Source organism: Microtus ochrogaster, chromosome 8 (assembly GCF_000317375.1).
Source record: "Microtus ochrogaster isolate Prairie Vole_2 chromosome 8, MicOch1.0, whole genome shotgun sequence".
Lineage (NCBI taxonomy): Eukaryota > Metazoa > Chordata > Mammalia > Rodentia > Cricetidae > Microtus > Microtus ochrogaster.
In genome coordinates, this window is record NC_022015.1 from 70,235,490 (window position 1) to 70,248,062 (window position 12,573).

The window sequence follows — 12,573 nt, forward strand, 5'->3', positions numbered from 1 at the left end:
TTCAGACCCTCCCAAGTCCTCTGACATCTCACTGTTTACACCAGCCATGCCCTAAGAGAGCATCCCAGGCCTCCTGTCTCTTTTAACAGAGGCGAGGGACCGACTGGCAGCAATACAGACTTGATCTTGATCTGTCTTCTTACTGACTTCTCAGGGTCGTCCTCGTTCACATCTTTTAGTGACTGTTCTAGGCGCTCCTTTTGAGGTCCTAGTCCCGCTCATGTCCAAGAGTCATCTTTAGATTGTGGACTTTATTTTCTGCCACATTCCTGGCATCCGGAGCAGTGCATTGCAGGCTCTCAGTAACCGTTTGTCGAAGAATGACCAGTTGCGTGGACAAGTCCCATGATGCTGCCACAATACGTAAAGCCCCTCCTTAATCAAGTCCAAGGGTTATTACCACCTCATTCTGGGAAGTGTTTTATTTCACCTGCCCCTTCACTTTGGAAGCAGGAGTCTTATTTTCCCAAGTTATTTAGGGGAACTTCCAGTATAGATTTGAATTGTAATGATATCCAATGAAGCTTTCGCTACAGGGTGTCTAAAGACGATAGCAAACTTGTCTGGAACTGGACCTAATTTATGGGGTGAGACTTTTACACAGTCTACTATAAACCGGACATGATTATACATCATGAGCCACAAATACACAGTGGGATTCTGATATTAATTGCCAATCCCTCCTCACCAAGAACTGGTGAAAATCCTTAGCCTTTCTGGTTAGGGAACTGTCTCATCAGCATCTGGTTAGGATTCATCACCTGTGTGACCCTGGTTATCGCATCCCACCTTGTAAGCTGCTCCTGACCTACACGGGCCGTCACAGGGATGTTCGTTTCCTTATACTGAGAGTTTTCTCTGAGGGACTGCAAAGGCTTCTTTGGTTTTGCTTGCAGCTGAACATAATTCAGATTTTAAATTCAAAAGAAGGAAATGGAGTGATTTGGATAAAGAGGCACACAGGATATCTGAGATAGAAGAGGTGTGAAGGGCCATTGAGCCCAACAATACACAGTTCTCTGTCTTAGGCTCCAGTACCAAGTGATGCTGGACTCTTTGCCAGGAGGGCCGAGATCATTTGTTGATGTTGGCCATAAGCAAGGGGTAAGGTCTTTGTGGCAAATACCACAGATTTCTCATTGCAGAAGGCAGGGATGCCCAATGGGTCAGAAGTAAGAAGGATTCAAGGGCCAGGGGTGGGAAGGACTCAAGTTAAAAATAGCCCTGGATTTTAGGGAAATGGGAAGCTGAAAGACTGTGCCAATATCAACTGATACTCACAACCACTTGCAAAATGACAAGGTCGGGAGCAGACTGAAAAACAAGAGTGTCTGGCCACAGACAAGAAACCCGGGGCAAAGAGGGTCTGAGTCCAAACAATGGCGAGATGTCCAGCTGATTTCCATTCCTGTGAACATCACCGGGAGTGGCAGGGACAGGAAAGGGACACATGTCCCTACCGCCAACAAGTGTACTGAAATGATGGGACTCTTTAGGCATCTGCAGAACCCCTCCCACTTGGGCAGGAAAGATGTTGCCTTTTCATCCTCATTGGTTCTGAGGAACAAAAAGCACAATTTAAAGAAAACTTATGCTTACAGACAGTTTGGGGCATCTACTGTCCAGAGTTGATGGCCTGGACTCCCCGAGGAGATCACAGCTTCCTGGTGGTGCCCATCTCTTGACATGCCTGGAAAAAGCACCATACACAGGTACCATCTGCCCCAACAACTATGAGGTGTACATCTATGAGAAGAGTTGGTGCCAAATAGAACAATGTTCACAAGCCTAAGGGGCACAGCGGGCAGGTGACAGGCATCGACTGGACCCCTAAGAGTAACCATGTTGTGACCTGTGGCACAGATCGCAATGCCTTTGTGTGGGTGCTGAAGGGCCCCATGTGGATACCCATGCTGGTCATCCTGTGGATCAACCGAGCCACTTGCTGTGTGCGCTGGGCCCCCAGCGAGAACAAGTTGGCGGTGGGCAGTGGTCCTTGCATCATCTCCATCCTTTATTTGAGCAGGAGGATGACAGGTGGGTGTGCAAGCAGATGAAGAAACCCATCCGCTCCACTGTCCTCAGCCTTGACTGGCACCCCAATAACGTGCTCCTGCCTGCAGGCTTCTGTGACTTCAAGTGAAGGATCTTCTCTGCCCAATCAAGGAGGTAGAGCTGCAGCCAGCCACTAGACCATGGGGCTCTAAGATGCCCTTTGGGAAACAGCAGCCAGCCGCTATACAGTGGCGCTCTAAGATGCCCTTCGGGAAACAGCAGCCAGCCACTATACCATGGGGCTCTAAGATGCCCTTTGGGGAGCTGGAGTCCAGCAGCACTTGTGACTGGGTGCGTGGCGTCTGCTCCTTGGCAAGTGGGAGCCGTGTGACTTGGGTCAGGCCCAACAGCAGGGTGTACCTGGTAGACACTGGCAAGAAGACAGCTGTCACAACCCTGGCCTCTGAAACCTTGCCACTCCTGGCCATCACCTTCATCACAGGAAGTAGTCTAGTGATGTCATGGTGTTTCACTTGTATTTTAATAACTAAAACTTGCCTGAGGATCAGAGAGTAAACTGTCCCACTGATCAGCCTTACAGACCAGGCAGTGGTAACACACACATTTAATCCCAGTATCCATACTAGTTGCCATAGAAACCAGGTGGTGCATACCTTTAATCCCAGTGGTACACATCTTTGATCCCAGTCCTAGAGAGGAACATAAGATGGGAGGAGACAGCTCTCACACACAGTCTCATTCTGAGATTCCTGGAGGCGGGATGGCCATTTTCAGACAGAGATTGAGGTAAGAGCCAGGGGCTGACTGCTTTGTTTTCCCATCTTCAGGTTAGATCCCAATTTCTCAGTCTGAGTTTTCATTAATCATGTATCAGAGTGGCAGCGGGCCCTAGCTGTTTACCCGGACTGCTTACCTATGATAGTGGTGCAGGGATGTTGAGCCTTGGTGGTCAGCTGAATATGCCCAAGCAGAGTTCCCAGTGTGGCCTGACAGCCTGTGAGAGCTCCTAGAACCTTGACAAGAAGGCCAGCTCCGAGGGTACTGCAGTCACGGGCATCTGCCTAGACTCACTGCCTGTGAACAACATCAGTCAGTTTCGGTGCTGGGGGGTGGAGGGGAAGTGCTTGAAGTTGTGTGCTGCAGGCATGGACATCCAGGATGTAAAGAGCCTGTATTCAGCCTTGAAAGACCTGAAGATCAAATGAGCTCCCAGGAATGCTGCCCTCCCTCCCCTCTGGGGGAGAAGGAAGGAACTAGGGGGCTGAAGGCTGCTTTTCTGAATGCTTCTAGGGGGCCAGTGCCAGGCTGCTCTCCAAGGAGGCTGGGGAGTTTTCCTGTCTAAGGAACCTGTGCTTTTTAATGATATGTTTTCACTTACTGCTTGAAAAAAATAAAAGCCCTCCCCCCACAAAAAAAGGAAATTTGTTATTTAAAGAACTGGAAAGAGCACCATGGTAACATAAATACACAATTATGTATATACTGTGGATAGTTACAAAATAAATGATTAATCAAATAATCCAAACAGTATAAAAAAAGTCACACAACTTGTAAATTGCCCAGGCCTCTGGATTTTGATGCCAGAAGTAAAACATAAAATTTCTACTGTTAAGATTTCAAATCTAAACTTTCTAATTTTTAGGGCTGTTTAGGTCAGTGAAGGCTCTGCTCCTGGTGGACTGTTGGGTTCTCCTCTAAGGTCACAGTTGTTGTGACCGGAAGGGATTGGAACAACATGGGTATGCTTGTTATGAAGCAAGAAAAGTACGATAATAGAAACACAGGCCGTCCAAGGCTAGACCACACCAGTGCTTCAAGGAAAAGCCTCATCTCTTCCTCCCCAGAGGAAGGACGGTGAGTGCCCTCCACTATACATGGGTAAGGCCTTCTCTAGGAACATGTATTAAGTATCACATTATTAATAACTCTGTGCTCAAGAGCTGTAACAAGGGAGAGTTTTTTGTTAGTTTTATTCCATCATTTATTTTTGTTTATTGTGGCAATATTAGCAAAGAGATACATAAACATAAAGGAAATGACATTTGCAATTCTGCGTTGGATAGATAACATTTTGTGTTTTCTTTTCAGACATTTTATTATGCAGACAGACATGTCAGCACATTTTAAAAATAACACTGGGAACATACTCTATTGGTGGAGAATGTTTATGAGCATGTTCTTGCATGGGCCGGCACCATCCTGCCCCGTCAGGGCTGTCTTCTTTCTCTTTCGGCAGACCAGAACGCCGTATAATCCAACCGAGTGAGTTCCTCTGCCGTTTCTGTAAAAAGGAGTTAGAGGGAGAAACAAGGTGATTTGTAACCTGCCTAGCTCCTGCAGAGGCCGGCCCTTGGCTGCCATGTGTAGGGCACTGTGCGTTTGTTCTAGAATGAGGGAAGAGCAGAATGGCTCACTGAACCTCTGGCCTTGCCAAATGTGAAAAAGCAAATTCAGAGTGGTCCTTCCTACCTGAGGCATTTGAGCTGGGAGCATTCCCCATCCTCACAGCATCTCTGGAGGAAGGAGGGCTGACAGCCAGCTATATATACCCTATGCCCAGAGCAGGGATGGAGAGCTGGAAACGGAGTTCCCAAGGCTGTCTGATCCCACTGTAGCAGGAACTGGAGAGACACTAAGAAAGCAGGACTGGCTTCCTCCCGCGGGCCCCTTCTGTCCCTGGGTAGATGCAGAAAGTGGAGAGTGACTCTGGTGGCTCCCATAACAGTCTCACAAGCCTGGTGGCTTGAACTCATTCTCTCTCCCTCTCCCTCTCCCTCTCCCTCTCCCTCTCCCTCTCCCTTTCTTTCTGCCTTGTTCCCTCTTCTTCCCTCCGTTCTTATCAGAACAGCAGTCATACCACTGTATTGGAATCCACTTCATGACCATCTAAACTTGGTCATACATATAAAGTTTCTGTCTTCTGAGAAACAAAGCCATTTTCATAGGTACCAAAGGTTAAAATGTCAGCATTGATGGCACAATCAACTCTAACAGGGCCAGTAAGGGGTAACTAAACATGATCCACATGGCTCTGGAACACTCGGGCGATTTCCTCCTCCCCCCCCCCCCTGGTTTGGTTTGGATTTTAGGCAAGGTCTCACTCTGCATCCTATGCTCACCTGGTTTAGTGCTGGGATTCCAGGTATGCACTACCATGCCCCCCAGCCAAGGAAGAAAATCTGTGGGAACTTCAGGTGGTGGTGGTTATGGTTAAGGGGCTATGGCAGCTACAGCTTTGTAAAAGCAACTTCTGTGGGCCTCAGTTTTCCAATGTGATAACTGAGTTAAAACAGGGACTTTTAAGGCATTGACCTTGACACTCTTGCTGGGTGAAAGTCATTCTGATGACATTAGCTGACCTCAGAAAACAATTATTTCCTATGGCTTCTGTAAGGGATCAGATTCCCTGCTCCCCACACCTCTTTCTCTTCCCTCTCTCCCTCTGTGAACTCTCCTTATACACAATTAAAGCTTACTGGCCAGTAGTCCACAAAAATCTGATATTCATAAACTAAAATTAGTGTTCCCCAAGTTTGTTATTCTACACAATGCTCTACACAGGATGGGTGTTCTGCCATCTAGCTGGCGCGTCGGCCGCTGTTTTGAGCTGCTGTGGTCTTGGTTGCTGTTAGTCATGCTTTTTATTTATAAAGTATTATTGGTTCTGTGTCCTAATTATCCATTTAGCTTGACGAGGGTTGCCAGTTTGTCATAGAGTATTTACTTCAAGAGAAAAATTGACCTAGAAAAGTGTTCAATATTTAAGCACTACATGTAATTGAATAGCAGTAGAATATTTGACCTCTTGTGTGCCCCAGTGACTAAAAGTGATGTGTACACAAACCTCTTGTGGTTTGTTTATGGGGGGTAGCTACTAGCCCCAGTTTGCCAACATGTGGAGCTTTCGGAGCTAAAACTGGGAAAATCCTGGGCAAATTGCCACACTTGGTAACCCTGTTTTATAGGGATGCTTCCTTGATGCTCACATCTGTGGAGATGAGCTATTTTAGTATAAAACCAAATCCAGCATAATAAAGCAGTAGGCTTATTTCTGAGACCAGAGCAGGTTCTCTAACACAGACAGGGAGGGAGTGAGAGAACCTGCACGTTCAACAAGCTTAAAGCAACACCTTCGTTTTGTTCCTTTGCAGTTCTCACAAACTCTGGCTCACCGACAGACTCTAAAGTGTGTGCATTAGTATGTGTGTGTAGGGGGGGGTGCTGGTGTTCTTTGACCCCCTCCACGTAGGTATAGTTGAAAGCATCAGCCATGGTTGTGTAAGCCTATAACACCAGCCTTGTAGGATCAGACACACAGATCCCAGGAGCTTTGACTACCAACTTTCCCAGAAAGGTGAGCATCGAACTTAGTGAGACAGCTTGTCTCAAGGCCATAAGGTAGAGATTGGTAGAGAAGGATATCTCTCTGGATCCAGCCCCCACAAGTGTGTGAATGGACATACACACATACCCTGCTGCTAACTCCATGTTGGTCTAGCTCACTACTCTGGGGGCGTGTGAGAATGGGCCTCACAAAGCCTGGGGTGGTCCTTACAGACAGCAGGCTGAAGGGCAGGTGCCTCTCCCTACCGTATGTTCAAGGGTGGTATTGCTAAGGAGCAACTTCCCTGGCTCCACAGGCACCAAGGGATGGAGGGCAGCTGTGCGGCTGATGCACATGCGCAGCGCAGAGTGTCAGTGCTTGAACTGGGAGTCTTTTCCTTCTGCATGAGCTTAGTCCTCAGAGCAATGCACGGAGTATGGTCAGCCTTGCTCTGTAGGCTAGGGACTCAGCTGGAATCCAGGCCCAGCTGCTGTGACCTCACTCACCTCAAGCCCTGGCCTCTACCGTTGCTGTGGTCCCATGGAGCCCAGGATTGTATTCACCCAAGCAGAAAGGTCATTTGAAACTGAGAAAGAGACAGGAGCCTTAAATAGCCCAAACAAACAAGAGGTTAACAATTTAAAATAAAATCAACACGAGTTCAGTTTGGAATAGAAACACCTGACAGACCCATGCTTAGAATCCATTGCCCCCAATTTCTCCCAAGTCCCAGGCCATACCAAGCCTACTGTCCAGGCTGCACTTGGGGCAGAGGGTGCTTGGCACCATGACAAGCAGTAGAGCCACCAGTGGAAGGTGGCTTTTCCCCTCCTCCTCCTAACTCACGATACCTATTCTAATGCAACAACATCTCTGCACTCTTGGAGTTATCCTGAACTGTGGATAGGTGATCTCCAGCGGCCTGAGTCCTACTCAGCCAAAAGTGAGAACTCTTTCTGTCCCCGGGCAGGGGACAGACACACATTCCAGACATTGTTACCAGGGACTGCCATTTATTTAACTGCTAATCCCACTTACGTGAAATTAATTTACTCTGCTATTGCAACCCGCTGAGTCTCCTGCCCCAATGGACTTTTATAATTCACACCCAGCTGCTCCGTTATTGCTCCCATTCCCTGTGCCAAAGGGCAGAGGCCGAAGCTGAGTCTCAGGGTGACTCACCTTAGGAGGCTGCCCTGTGCCACAGAGGGCTATTCTCATTGTGGACCATAAAAACAATGTTGTTTTCTTCTCTCCTAAAACCCAGCTGCCCTGCAAGCCCTCCCATTCCAAGGAAATCTTTGTCCTCTTTGTCAGCTTCTTCCCAACTCCAAATATGGGCAGCCCCTGTTTCTACAGAGTGCAGATGGCTCTCTGGCTTCCCTAGTAGAAACTGTTTCTGTCTGCCCTGGTCCGTCCTGGATGAGGTGCAGATGGCCACAAGGTACCAATGTGGATTCTTACTCTAGTGGTCTGGGTGACCCTTACGGGAATCACTTGTAAGGTATTGAGCACTGAGCACCTGGCCTGATAGGTTCCCGTTCCTAACCCACTTCTGACTCCAGGTAACTCACTGAGATTTCTGGGGAAGAGCTGGGGGCGGCAGAATAGGGGATGCTGGACTCTGCCTCTGGGCCTTTGCCAACAGTGTGAATGGATCACTTAGACCAGCCAAGGGCTGGCTGTCCTCCAACCTGTGGCAACCTGCTTCCCGCCCTGTTGATTGCTGAATGAACCCCCCTCCCTTTCAATCTTGCTCAGGCTCTCAGGAGCTTGGATTTCCTGCCTGGCTGTGTCCCATCATCTCTCTTCATAGCCCCTTTTTTCTATGCCATGGCATGCCATGAATGCTTTGCCTGATGCCAATGTCCAGCTTTTGCCACTTGATCCCAACAAAACTTGAATGCCATCCTTGTTACACTCAGCAAATCTAGTCTACCCCTGTCCTCTACTGTAAGAAAGGTTTCAGCCAGATGTGGTGGTGCACTTGGGAGGCAGAGGCAAGCAGCTCTCTGAGCTCAAAGCCAGATAGAACTACATAGAGAGACATTGTCAGCTGGGCAGTGGTGGCACACACCTTTAATCCCAGCACTTGGGAGGCATAGGCAGGCAGATCTCTGAGTTCGAGGACAGCCTGGCTGCTGAGTGACTTCCAGGACAGTCAGGACTGTTACATAAAGAAATCCTGTCTCAAAAAACTGAAAAAGAAAAGAGACACACTGTCTTGGGGTGGGGGTGGGAGGAGAAAAAGAAGAAAAAAAGAAAGAAAAGAAAGTAGTCACGTAGTCAACCCATCCCCTCCCATGAGTGCCCAGCTGGTTCGTTTCACAATGGAGCCGTCTGGGATCTTTACACGTGGGCTCTCTGTTGTCCCTACTGGACTGTGACCACTGCTCCACATTCGTGGACCACCTTGCACAGAAAGTGGTCAGCCGTTACAGGATATGGTGACCATGTAACCGGTGACCATGTAACCGGTTGGCTCTAGTTGGGAGGGAGTGTATCTCTTTGCTTAGAACATGACTTTCGATTCCAGAAAAAGCTCAGTTCGTCTCACCTGGGTCAACAACCAGCCTTTTTTGCTGTCGCCATGCCGATGCTCAGCCACACAAAGCTGGCTTACTGTTCAGGGACCTTGGCTTATTGTGGACCCGGCTTGTCACATGATTAGTGACAAGAGCAGCAGCTACCATTGTTAGCTTGTGATTCTGTAGGGGGTTGGTGCCTCTGTAGCAGTGAGTCCCCTGAAAGCAAATGAATGGAGATATTAGTTTTAGGAAGAATGCTGGTTGAGTTTTCAAAATCCAACAAGGTCTGACATCTGTGGTGGACGCATCAGAGGCCAGTCGCCACCCCATCTCTCCTGGCCTCTCCCAGCCTGCAGGCAGACGAACCACAGCTCTTTCTCCGGGAGCTGCAGAGCCTTGCCCCAGGGTGGGTGTAGAGCATCCGTGCAAGACTGGGAAAACCAGAGCTGGCTCCTGACCTTGAATGTGTCGCAGCCCCTGAGGAAGGTAGTTCCAATTACAGCCACAGAGTTGGAGGAGCCCTTCCAAGGCACATTGATTTATTGGACCAGAAATATAGTACAGCAGTTGCTCGGACTTCTGCCTCTGGCGAGCTGCCCAGCCTGCTTCCTTCTTTCCTGTCCTGTTGTATTGATCTGCATGAGTCGCTGTGGTTTATTGTAGAGGTATGCGTGAGTGCGTGCATGTGCGTGTGTATGTGTGTGTGCGCGCACGCGCGTGTGTATGTGTGTGTGTGTGCGCGCGCGCGCGCGCGCGTGTGTGTGTGTGTGTGTGTGTGTGTGTGTGTGTGTGGTGTCAAGGTCCCAGTATAGAGGCTGTTAAGTTGGTACCTCTCCCATGGAGACAGGCCCTGTGCCTTCAGTGGAGGGGATTCATTTCTTTTCTGTTTCAAATGGTAGCTTTCATTTCATTCTTTTCCTCTAGGTGGGCCTAGAATGTTCTAATATGCTTCTCCCTCTGTCTGGTCCATTTATGAGCACAGTAACTTGTCATCTTGTAAAGAATGAAGGAAACTTTCTTTGTTGTGCCTGTGTGGGGCAAAAGGTCATCCCCTCCATTAGGTAGAGAGGAGCAGAGAGTTGTCTGAGCAAGACTTGCCAGAGGCCCGGGGGCAGTGGATTCTCCGGTGGTCTCAGCGGTGGCCTACTCCAGAATGCACCCTCCTGGAGGGCAGGTAGCCAGCCACCAAGAGGGTCCAGATCATAGAGTAATTGTGAAATCTAGAGGTACAATTTCAGTTCCTACTATGAGCCCTACTTTGCTCCTGTCACATTCACGACTGTGGGTCTTCTCCCTGGCGGTAGCTCCTTGTCTCGATAGCAGGTTACTACCTCCTTAGTGGTGTTAGACAACACACGTTTGTTCTCACACAGTCGCAACTGTTTAAGGATCGGGCTGAGATCAGCCGGGCTCTCTGTATGGAGCATCCAGCCTTACCCTCAGGCATTGGTGGACTGCGCTCCCGTGGGCAGGGTGCTGGGGATATCCACGGTCCCACTGGCAGCATCAGGCGATCTGAGGCGCACGATTGAGCTCTTCTGTCACCTGGAGGCTGGCAGGAGCTATTTGTCACTTGGGGTTTTGCAGTGTAGCCTGCTTCTTCCTCAGAGAGAGCCAGAGATCCAGAGAGTAGATGTGTGCTGTCACCTTATGTGACCCAATTGCCTATGTCCGCATTTGCTTGTATCCTGTGGCTTAGCAGCAATTCACAGGCTGCATTTATACCCAGGGGGAGGGATCATGGGTAGGGACCCTGAGGGCCTGCCTATCATGTCTGTCTGTTCCCTTGTCCTCTTTCACGCTCCCTTCCGCATCTAGACTCCGACTTATGATTTTGCTGGGAAATGAGAGCTTTGAAACCAGGATGCTCATAAGTGATGGCACTTACATTTCAGGTAACAAGTTGGTTTTAAACTTTTTTATGCTAGTATAATATGTACACAGAAGCTACAGCATCCTAAATGTGCAGCGAACTAGTCTTTAGGAAACAGAACACATCTTCGTTACTGTAATGCATGTCAAGCTACAGCTATCACCTGCTCACCTGCATCCTGAGGCCTCCACCAATGCCCAAGGCCCAAAACCAATGAAGACAAAATCCTAATAAGACAGCTTTCTTTAACCTGATTTTACTCATTCCACAAATGGGAGCCTGTGTCTGGCTTCTGAGACTCACCATAGTACTGCTGTGTGTGGATCTAGAGTGCTCATTCTACAGTGTTCACACCGTATTTCAGCACATGTGTGTATACAGCACATGCGTGTATACAGGTCACCACTCTGTAGTTGATGGCTGTCTGGATGGCTCAGTTTCCAGTTTAGAGGTGCTATACACAGTGCTGCATGCTAGTACAGGTTGAGTACCCTAATCAGAAAATCTAATGTCCCAAATGCTTGGGATAAAACCCCACAATCTGAAGGGCTGATGGTGCTCGCAAAGGTTCAGGGTTTCAGTATCCACCAGGGATGCTCACCTACAACAGTCTATGCCAGTGTTCTTAGATCCAGAAAACTGAAATCTGAAAACACTTTGTTCTGGTGTAAGTCTCACAAGGGGTACCTGCCTGTGTGTCTGGTGTTGATGTGAGTACGTGAACATGTTTCTATTGGTTCTCTACCTAGAAATGAACCTGCTGGGTCAGAGGGCTGTGTGGACATATCTGGAAAGCTACATGAGCTGACCCTTGCAGCTCCTTGGCGAGGAAAGTATCTTTTCCTATTTATATACAATAACATTTGAGCCACCTACATTTCTCTGCCGGCTCTGAACAATCAAAGATAATCTTCTTTTATTATTTCATCTGGAGAATTGTTTTGGAAGATCCCTGCATCCTGAGCAGATGCCCTTTTTCGATATCTTTTAATTTATCTTCTGATTCTCTTGTTTTGGGAAGCCTATCTAGACAGCTGTAGAGCTGTTGATCTGACAACTTGTGTTACAGAACTGACAAAATTCAAACAAAATCAGGGAAGACCCACAATGCTAATTTTTTAACCACAGTGTCTTTAAACTTTCCAGGTAAATCTGGTCTGGACCACTGTTAGTTAGCTTTTGCTGAGGTTAAACTGTTTTTCAGGCTTGCTATCTTGTACCCCTCCCCCCTTCTTTCTTTTCTCTCTAAATTTCCCATCCTTCCCCAGTCCGGTTCAAATGCTTTTCCGGGCTACAAGGCCCACTACTGTCCCCCTCCCCCCACATCTGGCCCTCCTCCCGCCAGGATAGCCAGATCTCTTCCGGAGCAATAAACCTCACAGGTCGCTGTGCCTCTGCTCACTGTCACTGCCGCCCTGTGACATAATGACTTCACCAGGTGAGTTTCCGGTGCACTTGGGGTTCTTAAAGATCTGTGCCTGGGAGGAAGTCTCCCTCCTGCTTGGGGACCCGGACAGCTGTAAATCAGGTAAGGGGAGCACCCTGACTTGTTTATCTGGGTAAGAATTTTATGTGCTGAAGTCAGCAAGGGACCTATTTGCCTGATTCATAGCCAATTTGCAGAGCCATCATTTTGAGTAGGGCCAACCCACCCTTCTCAGTGGATTGGCATGAGCTGGGGGGCCTTGGAGAAGTTGGGACACTCTACAGCACCAAAGCCTAATCTTTTCCATCCATCTGGACCAAAAATTGTATCTTTCAATGCTGCAAGGCATCCGGTGGGGAATCTCCAAACAGTGGGAAGTTCTTCCTCACAGAGTTAAAACAGCCCC

At 48.4% G+C, this 12,573-nt stretch overlaps 1 pseudogene; it reads left to right on the top strand.

The window, feature by feature from the left end:
• Positions 1 to 1,631: 1,631 nt before the first annotated feature.
• LOC102000052 lies at positions 1,632 to 3,221 on the top strand (annotated as a pseudogene).
• Positions 3,222 to 12,573: the final 9,352 nt, after the last annotated feature.